This window comes from Triturus cristatus, chromosome 1_2 (assembly GCF_964204655.1).
Source record: "Triturus cristatus chromosome 1_2, aTriCri1.1, whole genome shotgun sequence".
Lineage (NCBI taxonomy): Eukaryota > Metazoa > Chordata > Amphibia > Caudata > Salamandridae > Triturus > Triturus cristatus.
Genome location: NC_140580.1, coordinates 256,993,073 through 257,010,874, shown reverse-complemented (window position 1 = coordinate 257,010,874; position 17,802 = coordinate 256,993,073). Strand labels below are relative to the sequence as shown.

The 17,802-nt window shown below is 50.7% G+C and overlaps 1 protein-coding gene across 5 annotated transcripts in view; it reads right to left on the bottom strand.

Annotated features, from left to right (window-relative positions):
• CCAR1 (cell division cycle and apoptosis regulator 1) overlaps window positions 1–17,802 on the bottom strand; it is a 2,209,777-nt gene that overhangs the window by 1,567,106 nt on the left and 624,869 nt on the right. The window lies entirely within an intron of this gene.

The following is a 17,802-nucleotide window of genomic DNA, read 5'->3' as shown; positions in this document are numbered from 1 at the left end:
CACTCACAATAATCATGGATAAATGAGTATAAAAAAAACCTTCTGTACACGTGCTTTGTGGATTTTTCCAAAGCCTTTGATTATGTCAGCCGAAATCTGTTATGGAAGAAGCTGATCAATTGGGACATCCCTAGAAACCTATTACGTGCAATCCAGCTCTTATACACTAATAAATGGGCCCAGGTCAAACTTGGACATACAAAGGGCTGACAGATAAAATTTTGATAAAAAGACGCCTGAAGCAAGGCTGCGTTCTGGCGCCAATTCTTTTTAATGTATTTCTGGCAGATCTAAGCACTATTTTAGAGTCAGCCAACTCACATCCTCCAACTCTGGAGAACACAAAAGTGACCTTGTTACAATATGCAGATGATTTAGTTCTGCTTAACCTAACTGGGATTTGCCTACAAAGAATAGTAAACCCTCTAGACCTTTATTGCATCGAAAACAAAATGACTATCAACTTCACAAAAACACCTGTTGTGATTTTTGGCCGGAAAATCAATAAGAAGGGGAGTTGGTCATTATGCGGGAAGACACTTCGCCGAGGCTCTTAGTATAAATATGTCTGCGTTTGGTTACCATGATCTAATGCATCAATTTCATCAGAATACTTTGAAACCAAAACTTGCGTCCTTAATTTTAGCCTTCCAACATCTATACCAGAAATTACAAAGTCCAACTTTCCAGCCACTACTAGCAGCAATAAAGGCCAAATTTATTCCAACTCTTTACTATGGTACAGTTGTTTTCCTGGACAGTTTGTTACCTTTTTCTACTCTGTACAAAGTAAGGTTTTTCGACTCTCGTTTCACCTCCCCCAGAGTGCGTCACTGCCACAGATTCAACTAGAATTTAGTCTAACCAACCAAAAAATGGTTCAAACAGGGTGCCTTATTAAATACATATCTTTACTAAGGGCTTCTGATGAAACTACACTCCGTGCCCTCCTGTGGGAAGAAATCCAAAATAAAACTTAACTGAATGTAAACACTTGGGCATTGGCTTTCGAGACAGTAAAGGAGCTTTGGAATTTGGTACTACCTCACAACTCCTTAAAGAAAGCCATTATTAAACAAATAAAGAGGTTGTCATGGATTAAAGAAAGAAGAATTTAGAAAGAGAAGACATGCCTGGACAACTATTGACTCGTACAAACAGCCCCGTCCACAGATGTATTTAACAACATTATTAAAATCATTTTATAAAATTAAGTTACTTCACCTACGATTTGGTGTATGCCAAACACTGGAATATATCCTCTAATGGCAGCTGAAACCACATGATACCAAGTGCAGATTATGTCAAAGATATGAGGAAAGCCTAACACATATTATATCAATCTGTCCTACATTAAATCCTGAACGTAAGGTTTTACTGAAAAGACTTTTTAATTTACATTACATCATAACTTGTTGACATGCCTTGCTTTTTTACATGAAAGGGGAGACTCTACAAATAATAGCTGTTTTTATAAAATTAATTCGTAAAGCAGATCAATTATTGACAGCAAAGGGATTTGTGAAGACTATGTAATCTATAAATACTTAAATGTGACGAAATAGGAAAATGATTGGCTATTATAAAAAGTGACAAAGTTCTTACATTGGAGCGGAATGTAATGCATACTCTAATATACAAGTACACAATTTTTATATTTTTAGTAATGGTATTTTAACTAAAACATTTCTAAACTCAATTTAAAGCCATAAAAAAGCTGCTTACACTTAATGAATTTGAAACTTTTATTGTATGTATCGAGCTGTGCAAATATTATGGTTTAATTAACTGAAATAAATATTTTGACTTTGTGAATGTGTTTGCTTTGATTAGCCAGCCGTCTAGATAAAGGGAAGACATTCTGCCACACATTTTGTGAATACTCTTGGTGCTGTAGTGAACGCAAAGATAAGAACTTTGAACTGATAATGTTTTCCCTGAAATAGAAATTTTAGGTTTTTTCTATGTCAAGGATGATCTAAGGTTGCCATGAAGTCTCCTTTTTGTAGTAAAGGGATGTTCTCCTCAAGAGTGACCATGTGGAAATGTTCTGATATTATGTAATAATTTAGTGGTCTGAGATCTAGAATAGGCCTGAGAGATCCAGCTATTTTGGGAATAAGAAAGTATAGAGAATACACCCCTGTCCCGTGATATTACAGTGGAACTAGTTCTATTGGTCCTTTTTGCAACTGAGCTGTTATTTCTTGTAGGAGAAGGATTTGATTTTGCATGGATGGTTTGAGTTTGCGAGGTGGAATTTTGGAGGAGTTGTTATAAGCTCCAGACAATAACCATGTTGGATAATTTCTAAGACTCATTGGTCTGTTGTAATCAAATTCCAATTTGAGAAATTGTTGATGACGACCCCCAATCGATAGCTGGTGTTGTGGGGGAAAGGTGAAGGAGTCATTGTTTAGTATTGGTACTGGAGGAAAGGATATTGTTTCCTCTGCCTCTTCCTTTAAAATTGTTACCTCTGTAAGAACCTCTGTAGAAGGTTTTTGTTGTTGAGGTTTGTCTCCGAGTTTTATATTGTGATCCAGAGGTATCTGTGGAAGCTGTCCTTCACCCTTGTTTGTAACTGGGCCTACGAAAGGAAACTTTTTTTATTTTCTCAAGGGCTGACTCCACTTTTTTTTTCAAATATGTTTTATTACATTTTTGATTTCAACAGATTACTGTGCATTCATCACCATACATTGGAAAAACATTTGTTAACATCATGTATGATCCAATGGTGTTAATGGTGCGCCAGCTCACATACTAGGCGTTACCCAGGTATAATACGCTTGATCTACACGTGACATACGCATGGGAGCCCGGGTGGAACACCCTTTACCATGACGTATTGTTATTCTATTGTTTATAGTGCGAGATTACCAACAGCAACCTTGTGAGAATAACTGATTAACATAAGTAAAAGCTTAGAAACAAAATAAATTCCAATTAAAAAACAAAGTCAGAGCCCCCCACCTGCCCCTCTACTCAGATCCTATACATTATTGCCTGCTTGTTCATTCCCCATACGGCAACGTGTGGCTGTGTATGCATATATGCCATGTGTGGCAACTGACCAAGTGTCTTGGTTAAACCGGTACTGCGGTGCACGCTTGCGTTTTCAGTCTGCTGGGTCAGGCCCTGCGGGTCCCCTCCCTCCCCCACGTCGCCAATAGTCTGCTGCTGTTTTGCCAGCAAGGCATCCCAAATCGTGGCGATAGGAACCTTTCGTCGTAGGCCTATAGTTTCTTCATGTCTGATTGCTATGCTTTCCGCTTTGGCCCAGGCGAGCACTGAGCGGCACCATGCCTGCACATGTGGAGGGTTCGGTGCTTTCCATTTCTTGGTGATTAATCTTTTGGCTGCCACTATACCTAAATCGAAGAATCTGGAGGTTACTTTGGTGCTGCGGGTTCTGCGGTATTTGTGTAAAATGTAAGTCGGCCATTCGAAGGGTATCACACATTCAGTGCAAACATATAGCATGTGTGCCACACCTCTCCAGTATGTGCAGAGGTGAGCTCAGTCCCAAAGCATATGTATCAGGTCTACATCGAGGGTGGCGCATCTTGGGTGGGGGGAGCGGGTGCGGCTAAAGTATCGGTTAATTTTGGCAGGCATGAGATATGCTCTTTGAGTAAGGTAGTATTGAATTGGTCAGAACCGCATGTTTCTGGGAATGCACACTGGGCTTTCCAACACCAGAGCCCACTCCGCGTCTGAAAATTGACAGCTCAAATTCTGCTCCCAGTTGCGCCTAAGTGAGTCTAGGCTAATTGCTGTGTGCTGTCAAAGCGAGGGCGCGAACCACCGCATGAGATTCCTACCCTGACCCATAACGTGTAGGTACTCTATGGTGAGAGGTGCCTGCGGCTCAGTTGCGTGGTCGCCCCATTTAGCTGCTAGTGTAGTTACTAGCGAGCGGTGTAGAAGGAATTGACCTGGTGGAAGCACATCCTAAAGTTTGGCGGCTGTGAGAGCCGACTGGCCTCTTGGAGACCCCTCAAAGGGCAACGCAGGCGCCTAGGGTGTTATATGTCGAGTTATGTACAGACTTCTACGGAAGCACTTATATGCCACGCTAAGCAGCAGGGGCTCTGGAGGCCGTACGTTTGCCCTGGGATGAAAGAGCCTGATCAGCTGCGGTAATGTGTAGGGTGGTCGCATGGCTGCCGTATCATCTCGTTGGCGATCAGCCATTCACATGGCTATCCACTGCAACTGGGCAGCCAGGTAATAGTGCCCAAAGCACGGAGATGCTCCAGATGGTCCATGGGCAGGTATAACTTCTTTATTGCTATTCTGTGTCGGGCACTGCCCCATATGAAATCTCCGATTGCCCTCTCCAACGTACCAAAAAAGGAAGCCGGGATGTACAGCGGTAGGTTTGTGGAATAGTATAGGAGCCTCAGGAGGGTCACCATTTTGTTACGTGCTATTCTGCTTGTTACGGTGAGCGGGAGTGTGCTCCAGAACCGCATATGAGATCTGATAGCCATTAGTGCCCTGCCCAGGTTACCGTCGAATAGATCCGTGGGTTGTCAATATATTCTCATGCCCAAATTGCAGAATGTGTTCTCTCTCCACTGTACCCTCCCGCCATTAAGGACAAAGCCCGAGTCGAGATTCCCTGCACTTAATGAGTATAAGCAAGATTTATCAGTGTTGACCTTCAATCCTGAGTGTGCTTCAAAATCACATAGGATCTGCACCAGCTGGCAAGGTATAGTTTCAATGTCACGAAGATAGACTAAAAGGTCCTCTGCATACAGCGACACCCTATGCTTGTCATCCCCCAGGATAATATCCAGCTGGGTGCGTATTGTCTTCGCAAGTGGCTCTATTGCAAGCGTGGAGAGGGGAGAAAGGCATGCCTGCCTCACCCCTCTCAGTATTGGGATTGCGCCTGAAATGTAGGGCCCCGTTTTGACCCGGACGACTGGTTTGGTGTGTAGCAGGCGGGTCAACTGAAGGAAAGTAGCGCCCAGAACAGATAGTCCCATTCCAGGGAATCAAAGGCTTTCTCGAGGTCTAGTATTCAGCTACCTGCCCACGGCAAGGCGTGGGTGTAGCCGAACACAATCCTAAAGAAACTATGCAAGTTAAGTGAAGTGCTTCGGGACGGCACAAAGCCATTCTGATCCATGTGTATCAGCGTGGTGCACCACCTGCGCAAGCCTGTACACCAGAACCTATGCTAGTATTTTGTAATAGGTATTAAGCAGGGTGAGAAGTTTATATAAGCCAATTTCCGTAGGGTCCTTGTCGGGTTGAAGCAGTGACACCAAGTGCGCCTCATGCAGGGATGGAGGGAATTGTCGCCCTTCCAGTGCGGCCGTGTACAGAGCATGAGATGCTGTATGAGCGACCCTTGGTATGCCTTTTAATACTCTGCCGGCAGCCCATCTGGCCCCAGTGTGTTACCCGTAGCCAGGGACACAATTGCTTCCCTGATCTCTTCTGGCAAGATCGGCTCATTCAGTAGCTCTATGTGCGCTGGTGTCCCCTCGGGCAGCTGTATACGTTCTAAAGCCATCTCTAAGCTTTGCTCGTTGCATGGACCCTGGGACTGGTATAACTGGGTGCAGTGATGGGTCATGGCTGCATGCATGTCGTGCTGCGTGTATAGAATGTGCCCCATGTCAGTACATAACACACCAATTGGCTTACGGGTATGTCCTTGTCTTATGAGCCAGGTGAGTATCTGACCAGCCAAGTCTGCTGGGGCATATGCGCAAACTGTGTGTGCTGCATAGTTATGACATCGGAGGTACTCCAACTGTTCGGTATGTTCTGCACTTAGTATCTCCAGATGCTGCACGTCCCTGCCTCCCCCTCCCCGTTTGTTTCGTGCCTCAGCAGCTGTGCTTCTATTCTTTTATGGAAGTCAGACAGTTGCTTGCGTACGTTCCAGGTGGCCCCCAGACAATACCCTCTCACTGTTACCTTAAAGGCTTCCCATTCCATTGATTGTCACCTACAGTGCCCTTCATTAACCTCGGAGTATTCAAGGATCACCGTCCTTAGGGATGAGCAGAATGCTGGTTCCTCCAGCGGCGCCGGTTGGAGTCGTCACGTGGGGACCGGGGGGTGGTCTACCTCCCAAGGAAGCTGCAGCAGCTGGGGGTTATGATCTGAGTGTGTCCGACCTAGATATTCTATCTGCCGGACAAGGGGAAACAAGGTATGTGAACCCACCATACAATCAAGCTGCACATAAAGGTCTGTGTACCGCGGAGTATGAGTAAACTCTTATGTTGAGGTTAAGGGCGCGCCAAATATCTGATAGCTCCCAGTGAGAAAGCCAGTCTGGCAAGGCCTGCGTGTTAAAAGCAGCTGCAGTTCTGGTGAGTGGCTGGAAAGATCTATCTAGATCTACATTAAGCACTGAGTTGAAATCCCCACCTATAAGCTAGGATTCTGCTCCACTTGGCCAACACTCTAGTTAAGTTATCAGATAAGGAGGGCTGGTCTATGTTTGGGGCATAAATGGAGCCTATTAGCAACATTTGACCATTCAACTGCCCTCTCACAAATGCATACCTGCTTTCCATGTCTCCTCTTCACTCACAAATGAGACCCAGCCCTCACCCAGATTAAGGCACCACGCGCATGGGCGAGTAAGAAGTACCATTCACATGGCCTCTCCATCTCCTGTGCAAGAGCTCCAGCTCAACGTGTGTCATGCAGTAGAGCGATACTAGCAGAACTACGCTGTAGGTAAAAATATATCGAATATCTACACGCCGGAGTGCGCATGCCACGCACGTTCCATGTAACTATATTTGCTTGTGTCATGTCTGAACTGTACGTTGTTCGGCGCGGCATAGGGCGAACAAGACGCGGCAAATCTTGTGGTTAGAGGGTGTGCTCCGAGATAACAATACTAAAAATAAAACATGGGTTTGAACTAGAACGTGCATAACTATTAGGGGCGAACTCAAGAGTGACGTTCATTCAAACTGGGGTGCCCAACTTTGGCAACAACTATGCGAGTGTGCTGTCTAGTATGGGTGTGTGCGGTATGTGGCTATCTGGGATTTGGGAATACCTCTGTGTTGCGACAATGCTATTGTTGTTCACAGCCTTCCCACAATTGCAGATGTATGTGAGGCTTGTGTATCGCTGTTCGCGGCGTTGTATGGATGCTGCATGCGTTAATGCACAGAGTGGCCCTATTGTACAACATGAGTGTAAATTATCAAGTATCTTAGTGGAATATGCCAGTGAGCCACCACATGCACGTTCATTTCACATCTCATTAAGGAGGGCTAGCACTTAGTCATATAATGTGATCTGCCGTCTGTGGCGTGACATCTGGTGGGTGTGGTCCATCAAGGTCGTCAAGCCTGGATGATGTAGAACCATTGGCAGTCGTCGAGCCAGATGGGCTTGGGTCACGATCCCTACGCCGCACCGCGGTCCCGATTGTTGCGGCCACTTGTATTGTGTCCTGCCTCTTCATGCTCCTCTATTCAGGGTAGGGACCGCGGAGATCGAAGTCATACCTTTGGGGCCTCCCCGTATGCCACGATGGCAGCTTCTTCTGCCAGACTTCCCTGGGACATCTTCTGTGTGTGGCCTTGGCCCTGCCACAGCCCTGACTCCTCCAACCAGTCCCAGACCTCGGAGAGAGAATCAAAAAAGAGGACAGCACCCTTCGCGACCACTCTCCGTCTGGTTGGGGAGAGCAAGGAGTAGCTGATTTCTAGGTTGCGGAGTTGACGCTTCACCGTGGTATAGCTGCTCCTGCATCGCTGCACTCCGGGCTCCGCGTGGGGGCACAGTTCACTGCCTCAGGGCCCCCCCCAGTAGAGGAACTTTAGCCCCTGACTGCAATTGAAGAACTGCCAGAGGTCTCCCCTACACACCACGGCAGTGGCCGGCCCCGATCTGACCCCTGTACCTGTAAGGCCGTGTTTCAGGCGAGGGTGCAAGGTGCGGTGCCCACTCTGTCTGTCTAGCGTGCCACCATTTGCATATAGATAGGGCACTCCAATGGAGCGCCCTATCTATATGCAAATGGTGGCACGCTAGACAGACAGAGTGGGCACCGCACCTTGCAAAGTCCAACCCTCAGCAAGCCTCCTGCTCGCCTTTTCTCTCACTGCCTCAATGCTGATGTCTCCTGGCCTGTGACCCAGCCACGCCGCTCTCATGCGGCCCAGTTCGGGAGCCCCAGTCACCAGTCGTGCCTCACGTAACTTCTTCGCACTCTTCTCCGCGCTCCTACGCCTCACGCTCTAACCATCTCCTGCAGGTAAGGCCAGCGGTGCAGGTGCTGAGCTCCTTTTTTCCGGCGCTCAGGGGGTAATTCGCTCTCCACCACCCCAGTTTGTCGCTTTGCTACAGGAATCGCACTTGCTCCGTCCCCGTTTCCAGTGGGGGGCAGACCTACCAGTGCTCGGCACCCTACTCAGCCATGGCTCGTCGTCTCCAGCCGGGGCCCTCTGTCATATCAGGAACCAAGGGCAGGAAGCTCCAGATTCTCTGCACATGCGAGATCCTCGGCGGCGTACGGTCAGCGGCCGCCCGCCTGCTCTTTAAAGTTACCAGTGCACCTCATCCGCACTGGCCCCCAGCCAGTTCCACACTCCGGAGCTGGCCCGACCCGTGAGCCTTCACAGTTGCGGCCACAGTTGTTCCTACCAGCGATCCGTCTCTCATGTGTGCGGCTACTGTAGAGGCACCCGCTCTGCCGGCAATCTGCGTGTTTGTGGGTTCTTTAAGCCGGAATTAGTATCTACGTGTGCTCGCCAACCTAACGCCTCATCATTTGTGCTACGATGGTTTGGGATTACAGGGTTTTCACAGGATAAACGAGGGATAGGGGTCGGAGCTCTAAAAGCTCGCGCTCGCCATATTAAATGGCTAGCCATGCCCCCCTCAAGGGCTGTATCCACTTAAAGGCCGAAGAGATGTGCTTTGTCAAATGGGAGATTTAATATGGTTTGTTGTACCCCAGGTTTGAAACCTGATACTCTTAACCATGCATGTCTTCTTATTAGGACACTGGCATTTATACTTCTAGCAGCAGTGTTGGTTGCATCTAATGCAATGGAATGGAATTGTTGGTGATAAGTTTGCCTTCATTGACAATCTCTTGACCTCTTTTTCTGTGCTCCTCTAGGAGGTGTTAGAGAAGCCCCTCCATTTCGTCCTAGTGGGACCTGCCATATCTTGCTAGTAACGCTTAGTAATGGCTAACACCACTGATTTGCTGCTTGTGCTGCAACTCTTTTATAAGAGGCATTCATAAGTTTAGACTCCCTTTCTGGTGGTGGTGCTTCGCCTGTTGTTTGGGAGTTAAGCTCTTTTCCTAGTAATGGATATCACTAAAGAGTCAGAGGTTAACTGTCCTCTAACAAAAATGGGGTCTAATGGTGGTGGTTTGTATTTCTTACAAATGCGAGGAGTAATTATTCTTGCTTTGACAGGTTGCTTAAAAATGTCATCTGCATGAAGTATCATACCCTTTAGAAGTGGCAAATATTGTGCCCATGTGGGGGGGGGGGAGCTTGCCGAGCACATAGATGGTGGCTGGTTAGGAGAGCTCCTGTAACCCATGAGACAATCTTGCATAATCCTAGCGCCCTATGCCCACCTCGTTCTGAGAAAACATAGTACACAAGCCCAATGAGGTTGCGGCTACGAGATACCCCGTAAATGCCGCTGACCGCGGCCCCCGCAGGGGGCCACTCGGCGGTCGGCGCCTTAGTGGCCCCGGGGCCCCGGTCACCCCTCCCCACTCCCTCCTTCGGGGGGGGCGGGGGCAGGGATCCTGATGGTTGCCCCCCCTCCGTGTCGGGGGCCGGAAGTGACTAGCAAGGCGCGTCACTTCCGGGCCCAGGTGTGAGGGGAAGGCTATTTAGCCTTCCCCCACCCTCACTGGCGACCTCTTTGTCGCCCACCTCGCCTTTGACCTCACCTCACAGCATCGGTCCGTCGTCCGCGCCGTCCTCGTGCGCCTCCAGCCCCCGCGGCACTGTTGGTCATCATCGCCTCCACGCTTCTTGTTCTGGTGAGTCTTGCAGCAACCACTCCGCCCCGGCCCTGTCCCTGGGCAGTACCAGGTCGACGGGGCCCTGTGGCGAGGAACGCCACGGGCGGAGGGGGCGCAAGATTGAGGCACGATTGGCGACTTAGGTGGTCGGCTTAGAGCAATGTAGGGGGGGGATGTGTGACGGCACCAATGCCCGCTATACACCACTTGATTGTAACCGCGTTTTTAATAGTTAACGCGAAGGTAGCACAGTGGCTTTGTGCTATGAGTAGGAAATGGTGAGGTCATGGGTTCGTCCCCAAACAGTAATTATCGGGACCACTGCCCGCAATTATCATGCGTGCAGGCCCGCCTCCGGCGCGTTTTACTGGTTATTCACGAGCCCCTAAACATTTACTCATTCCCCGCACTTCGCGCCTGCCCCTGAGGCTCTTATTGTCAAGCCTGCAGGCCTCAACCCGCGCATCGCGCTAGGTCCTGAGGGGGGGTTCGGGGCAGCGCGGCTTGCACTCGCGAGTGGCCTACTATTAAAGCAGGAGGCTCTTATACCCATGCCTGCATGCCCGCCCCCTACGGCTTTAATTGTTTTCACGGGCGCGATGCTCTACACCGTCGGATTATCAGGGAGTGTTCCTGCCCCCTCACTCGACCGGTTCACGCGCACATTGATTGCCGAACTGCAGTGGTGTTCGCGCCTGGTGTCCTACAGGGCTCTTTGTGGCATTAGGTAGTAAAAGGTCTTGTGGGGGAGGGGTGGGACATGGATAGTCCGGTTTTCTCACCCCGCGCTGAAGTCGCACAGTTGTGCACTACACCCCCCCCCCCCCATTGCCAGATAATTAACGTTTGCCGCATCAAAGTTAACTCCTAGAGGGGACTGAGCCAAAGACGCGACGGAATCTACCTGGCCATCTAAAATGTGTGCATTACTGTGTATGTGTGTTTGTGTACATAACTATAGAGTATGGAATATACGTGTATAATCAGCTACAAGGCAGCAAAAACGTGTTGCTTCTGCCCTTGCACAGTGGGTTTGCCTCACATCCCAAAGGCTGGTTGGCGATGTCGCCTGACCTCTCAAGGCCCCGCGCAGGCGTCACCCCGTTCCTGAGAGAGGAATTCACTCACCTAATCAACAGCCACCAATCCCGGCTCGAGGAGGTGTGCCTTTCAAACACGCAGGGTTCCTCCTGCCTGGTGGCTTTGCCGCTTCACACCGAGGGCAGATGGTTCATCCTAACTGAATATAATTTCCCCAATCACCTTTTCAACGAAAGGGTGTGTTCAGGGGTAGGTATCCAGGGGCCTAGCAAGTGATTTTAGATTTGCAGCGTGTTACCGGTTACGTCACCCAACCGTAACGGGGTGGGCCGGTTTCCCCTGCTGACCCCATCTGATGCATATGACCTTGAAGTCCGGTTGTGGACAATAGTAACGTCCTGGTGGCTCTATTCAAATCACTTTTGTAATCTCGTATTAGGCCACCTTGGTTCTGATAAGTACAACAAATGGTGTGATTCTGGGCAAATGATGTTGTCACTGTATGCCTCATCTTGTATAAGTATGTGTTACCTAACAGGTGTACAGTATGCGGATCTGTATTGTGTCAAAGACGTTTTCACCTGACAATCACACTGTGCTTTGTGCACTCTGTTCTCCACTTTACCCCAGTGTCGGCGTGGTTTGTACGGCACCTCCGGTCTAGGTGAACATGTCCCAGTAAGAGGTGATCATGTCCAATAAAAATGGTCTCTGAGCTCAGCTGCTCCTTGGGTGCAGGCTCGCAGTAATTCTTAAACAATAATTACCATATAGCTCTGGTCAGACACCTTGAGAATTTAGAAGGCAGGGGGCGCAGCACCAAACGGCGGTGCAGTGCTTAGCTCAGCGGGCGAGAGGTAGCGAGATCGATGCCCGCGCATGACGCACCCGCCGCGATGAGGATGTCGCGCAGCCGCCGAAGGTGCGGTTTGCAGGCTGCGAACCTCTTAGTCGCGTCCACACCCTGTGATCACTTATTCTCCCAGTGCCCTGACGGATAAGGTAACTACGGGGCTGTTTAAGGCGTCCTTCAACCTCGGGCGAACTCGCACCGATTGAAAGTTGTAGGGATGGGGTGCCTAGGCTAGACTGCCGATTTTCGGGCTGGAACCCAGGGGTCAATCATCTCGGGTCGAGTCCACATCCTGTGATTCCGGCCAAATCATTTAAGGTTCCCATGGCTAAATGCGTATTGTAAATACGGCGCGCGTGCATAGCGCTCCAATACCTTCGGGTCGAGCTCGCGCTATAATTTGCAGCAGTTTTAGCAGCCTTTCGAAGGGGTGCACCTATCGTCCAATGGAGAGTTCATTGGTTTGGGAGTGCATTTAGCATGGGAGTTGAACGAGCAGGTCAGGTTGAAGGCCGAAGGGATGGGCTTCGGCGGGACTGCCGAATTTGGTGCTGGTAACTAGGGTTCGATCATCTTGGGTCGCGCCCACATCCTGTGATTCTGGCCAAATCACTTCATTTCCCCGTGCCTGAATGCGTAATGTAAATACGGTGCTCATGTATAGCGCTCCAATACCTTCGGGGTGGGGTCGCGCCACCATCCTCGGTGATTCCGGCCAGTACGACACCCCCTACAATTGAATGGGTTATGTGGGCGGTGCTCGTGCACATCAGGCGAACACTACTCCCGGCGCATGGTCTCCGGTGCGCCACTGCCCCCACAGCGCCCAGACCCCGCGGCGGGATCCAGTGAGGTGCACAGCGGCTCCCGCGCTGCTCCTAATCCGTCTCCGGTGCGCCACTGCCCCCGACCCCACTCCGCTCCAAGATAACAGGATAACCCCCCCACTCAGTAGAGCGATCCAATACCTTCGGGTCCATTTCGCGCTTTTTAAGCACGCACAATAAGAATCCTTCCTGGGTGTGTAATTTACATATGGCACTCATGTAAAGCACTCCAATACCTTCGGGTCGAGCTCGCGCTATATAATTATGCAACACGTAATTGCTGGCCGCCTATATAGGCAGATCCATGATACCAGTCCTTGCATTTGACGATTCCGGACATTAAGAAATGGGCATACATTTTAAATCACGTAATCTCCGCGATGAGGATGTGGTCCGGCTGCGGCATGGCCGCCCTGGGTGCGGTAAAGCAGGTTCCATGCCTCGTGGTCGCTTACACTTTTTCAATTAGCTCCGGTACCGGTATTAGCAAGCGCTCAAATACCTTCGGGTCGCACTTGCGCTAAATATTAGGTCATTAGGAGCCCTCTCTTTAGCCTGGCTCGGAAGGGTCGGGATGCGCGCTCACCATCTCTGCCTAGGGCATGGCCCCCCTAGCTCAGACCGCGCCGCGGAACACTGCATTATCTTGCTAGCAACTGGTTTGCCGCTGCAGGACAAGTTGCCGTGAGGTTGCACACGCATTTGCGGGGGCGGGGCTTTCGCCGGACCTCGGGCCTGAGGATCTGGGTGCGAGTCTCGGTAATGACGCGGAACATCCCGGGTTTCTGGGCAAATCACTTAATCTCCCCGGGACCATCAAGAAGCAAGCATTTATGCGAGTGTTAACTATTGACGTGCCCCGATGTGTAATTTAGACGGGGATTAGGATCGGGGACATTCGAGCGGGAGATAAAAGGACTTAGCGCCCAGCATCGGAAGGTGTGATTTGAATACGGCGCTCACGTAAAGCGCTCCAACACCTCCAGGTCGGTCTCGCTAGTGGCTGGCCGCCTAGACGGCCGAGGCTTGAGGCGGGGACGGCATTGTGCACGAGAATGGTGCGCCCAGACCTCAGGGGCACCAAGGGATGTTGCCGGGCGAGGGGCGGGGATAGAAAGGGGAGGAGGCGCACGAGGCGGACAAATTTAAAAATTAGATGTATGACCGCCCGCATGTCGCGTCCGCAGGTGTATGTAAATAAGATGCTCATGTAAAGCGCTCCATTACCTTCGGGTCGAGTTCGCGCTATATATTTATGCAACTTGTATTTTTGGCTTCCTATAAGGCGGATACATGATACAAGTGCATGCATGGTTCACATTACGCGATTACGGGCATTACTAAAACCCCCGCACCTCAATGGATAATCTGGCGCGGTGCTCGTGTTATCTGGTACACTCGATCACGTAATATTGTATTTTGAATTAAGCGCCCAGTGCCTGGATGTGTAACGTAAATAGGGCACTCATGTAAAGCGCTCCAATACTTTCAGGTCGATCTCGCACTATATAAATATGCAACATGTAATTGCGAGCTGCCTATACAGGCAGATCCATGATACCAGTGCATGCATTGCTCGCAAGATTTTGCTCCATATACTCGAGCACGTAGGAGACTAGCGTGGGTTCACGGCCCCAAAACACCAGCACTGCACGGCTGGGAGTTGCCTGGGTCCCCGCTGATCGCGGGAGGTGCAACACATGTGGCGCTCCCTGGTTAAGGTTATCGCCCCCCCTCCCGTCGGCTACGCTGCCGTTGAGGGTGGGGGGGCATGCAGTGGGCTGCGTGCGGCAGGCGCAATGGACCTGGCACGGGGATCGTTTAGTATGATACGAATCTTGTAAGCCCCCCGTGCTTGAATGGGTAATGTAAATAGGGTGCTCAGGTAAGGCGCTCCAACACCTTCAGCTTGCGCTATATAATTATGCAACATGTATTGCTGGCTTCCTATAAAGCAGATAAATAATACAAGTGCATGCAATTCTCACATACGCGATTACTGGCATTAATAAACCCCCCGCACCTCAATGGAGAATCTGGTGCGGGCCTCGCGCGGTTCGGTCGGGGAGTGGGTAATATGGTATGAATGTCGTAAACGCCCCCTGCCTGAAGAGGTAATATAAATACGGTGCTCATGTTAAAGTGCTCCAATGCCTTCCGGTCAAGTTCGCGCGCTATAACTCTTCATCATGTAAATGCAGGCTTCCTATAAGGCGGACACATGATACCAAGACATGCACTGTCCACATCACGCGATTACGGGTATTACTAATCCCCCCCGCTCCCCAAGGGTTAATCGGGTGCGGTGCTCGTGTGGCCGGGCACGGCGATCGTGTTATATGGTACAAATCCCCTATTCTCCCCGTGCCGGCTTGTGTAAGTACGGGGTCGAGTTCGCGCGACTTATGAGGGCTAATTACAGTAAGGGTCGCGCAGTCCGATCCTGACCACACGTGACCACGTGTCGCTCGTCTCCAACCTTTTGCTGAAAGGGGGCTTGGGTCGCTTGTCATTGTTGTCTCGTTACCCCCCCCATTGCTTACGGCCTCGCCCTCCCAGGTGCATCAGTCCTTGGGCAGGGCGGACCAGTGTGGGGATAGTCCTAACGTAGAACTGTCATTGCCATGTTAGTAACAGTTAAACACGGGTCGCTGCCGACAGTCTAAAAGAGGTATGCTTAAGCCCGCAACTGGCCCCGCCAACATGCTTATGTGGGCCGCCTTCAACGGTCACTGACATGGGGAACTCACACATATCTAACTGTAACCTAGACACCCGGGTGGGTGCCTAGTCGGGCAGGGCAACGCAACCGAGATAGAATGGTAGTTATTATCTAAGGCTAAAGGAAGTCTGGATTGAGCCACTAGATGGGTTAGATATGGGTGCAGCGCAGCGCCCCAATCGCATTGAATTCGGGGACGCTCTGACATAGCGGCAAAAGAATAAGTGGTCGCCACATAGCGCATCACTAGGGCCTAAATCACGGCACAAGGTTACCGGCGTGATTGTCCAAGTGGTGGCGGGTGCGCCGCTCGCGAGCGGATTGCAACCCGTGGTTTACCTCTGAGCCGATTGGCCTGCAGAACACTGAGCTGGGCACCATAACCAAGAGTTAGGCCTGCAGGAGGAGTGGTATGGTTGTTATATAGCAAGTGTGCGGTCGTTCAAAGTTTGGTAAAGACCACGTAGAGCCCCAGGGCATCAGGGCATTATTGACCGTGCAGCACTCGCTACGTTCAGAATAGGGCCGGTATTTGCACCAAAGTTTCCGGTTGGTTCCCACAGACTTGTCTGCTCCCAAGGTTATCCTCTTGGGGTAGAACTTGAGACTAAGGGGGCATTGCCTGCTTCGGCGGCACAAATAAGCGATAGCTACGCCGGGATGGAGTTACCATCCAGGTCCTGCCACCACTGGGTTCCCCCCAGGTGATGGGATCAAGTTAGGTGGGACCGCGAAGTCTACGGTTCTTGGGAAACTTCCTGCAGTAGGGCATTTAGCAACAGATAAGGTACCAGCGTGCGAGTATCAGATATCTGCTTTCCAGCAGCACCGTGCCCTGGGAGCACACGCGTTGCCCTAACCCTGTGGCCCTCCCACAAGGGAGCCGAGTAGCAAAACTAGTGCATAGGCGCCTCTGGCCTTCAGCTGGGTGTAATCACCATCAGTTGGAGAGAGGCCCAGGTAAAAATGGGCTTTCCGTAATGCTTGGAGGACCATTGCGGCTGGTGGCACCCCCCCACCGAAATCACTGGTCGCGTACGGCAGCTGCAGGAGACTGGTGCTGCTGTCCCAATATCTGGGGTGTCAGCGGGGCAAACACAAGGGGACATTATGACAGCGCGCAACGCTTAAGCCAAACAGATTCCCGAAGCTGGTATGCCTAAGGGATCATCACTGAGGGATCCGTAGGGGCATAATTCCTATAAGGTATAAGGGATGGTGGGCAGGGGCAAGAGTCGCCCCTTGCCCATGGTCACGCGCTGGCAGTGAGGTGCACTCCTGTGCCCCAGGTTAACTATCTGAGGGGACTGTACAAATGTTAAGTAACCCTTCTCGTCATAATAGTCAAAGCGGGCAGGCCCAGGATTGTGAATAGGTGTAACCTTCCCGCTGGGGGGCGAATAGTTATCGCACATCTTCACAGGCCCCTCTATTCCAACAGACCCTATCCGATTGGGATAGCGTCTAGGGATTGGGGACATAGATGGGGCCATCTACAATCCAGGAGCTATAGCTCACTGGTATGTCTTGGGCCTGTGGTTATAAGGGATCTCACAGGGTTTGAGTCCCGCCGAAAGTGGTTTGGGCTTTATTCGCCATGAGATGATTCGGGGGAATGTAAAGGGGTACTTCGACTTGGATGGAGTACACCTCTCCCAAATAGGCATGGACCTGTTTTTATTGGATTTAAGCGAAGCATTGGTGAATAGAGGGTGCAGGTAAAGAGCTAGGTTGGTGGGGGGCCCTGGCTGCGACGGTTAGCCGCCTCCAGGGCTGTGGCGGAGTTACAGGGCGAACTGGAAGCAGGCCGGTACAAAGGGTACCTCTGCGCGGCACCACGTGGTGCCTGAGCCAAAACGAGGAGCCTCCAGAGAGGTCCCGGAAGCCGGTCGGCGCCCCGCTAGGCCTGCGGGCGGTTGTGGGCCTGAACAACCGGGGGCTTGCTATGCGTCGCTCCGCCCCGAGAGGGGGGGTGTGAGTAGAATTTCAACGGCACGTGATCGAAAAAAGAATCACTTGGGGGGCAGCACTTGCGGGTCGTTCCCGTGCTGCCCGGCTCATCAGGCGGGGCAGGTGAAGTAGATGGCCGCCTGCCCTTGGATCGCCCGTAAGATAACCCACCTATTACATATCCTGGAATTATGTAATAAATCCTGCAGCATTTGTTACCCATTTACAACTGTTTCTTGTGTCTTCTTTGGGTAACCTAATTTGGGGGAGGGGGGAAAGCGGGGTGCCCCTGGGGGTACTAAGAACAAACAGAGACGAACAGCCGGGGCCGGAATTGAAAGTGCGTCCTACCTACGGAGGCGCACGTAAAAGCCGCAGCGCCGAGTAAGGAAATGACCCCCAACGC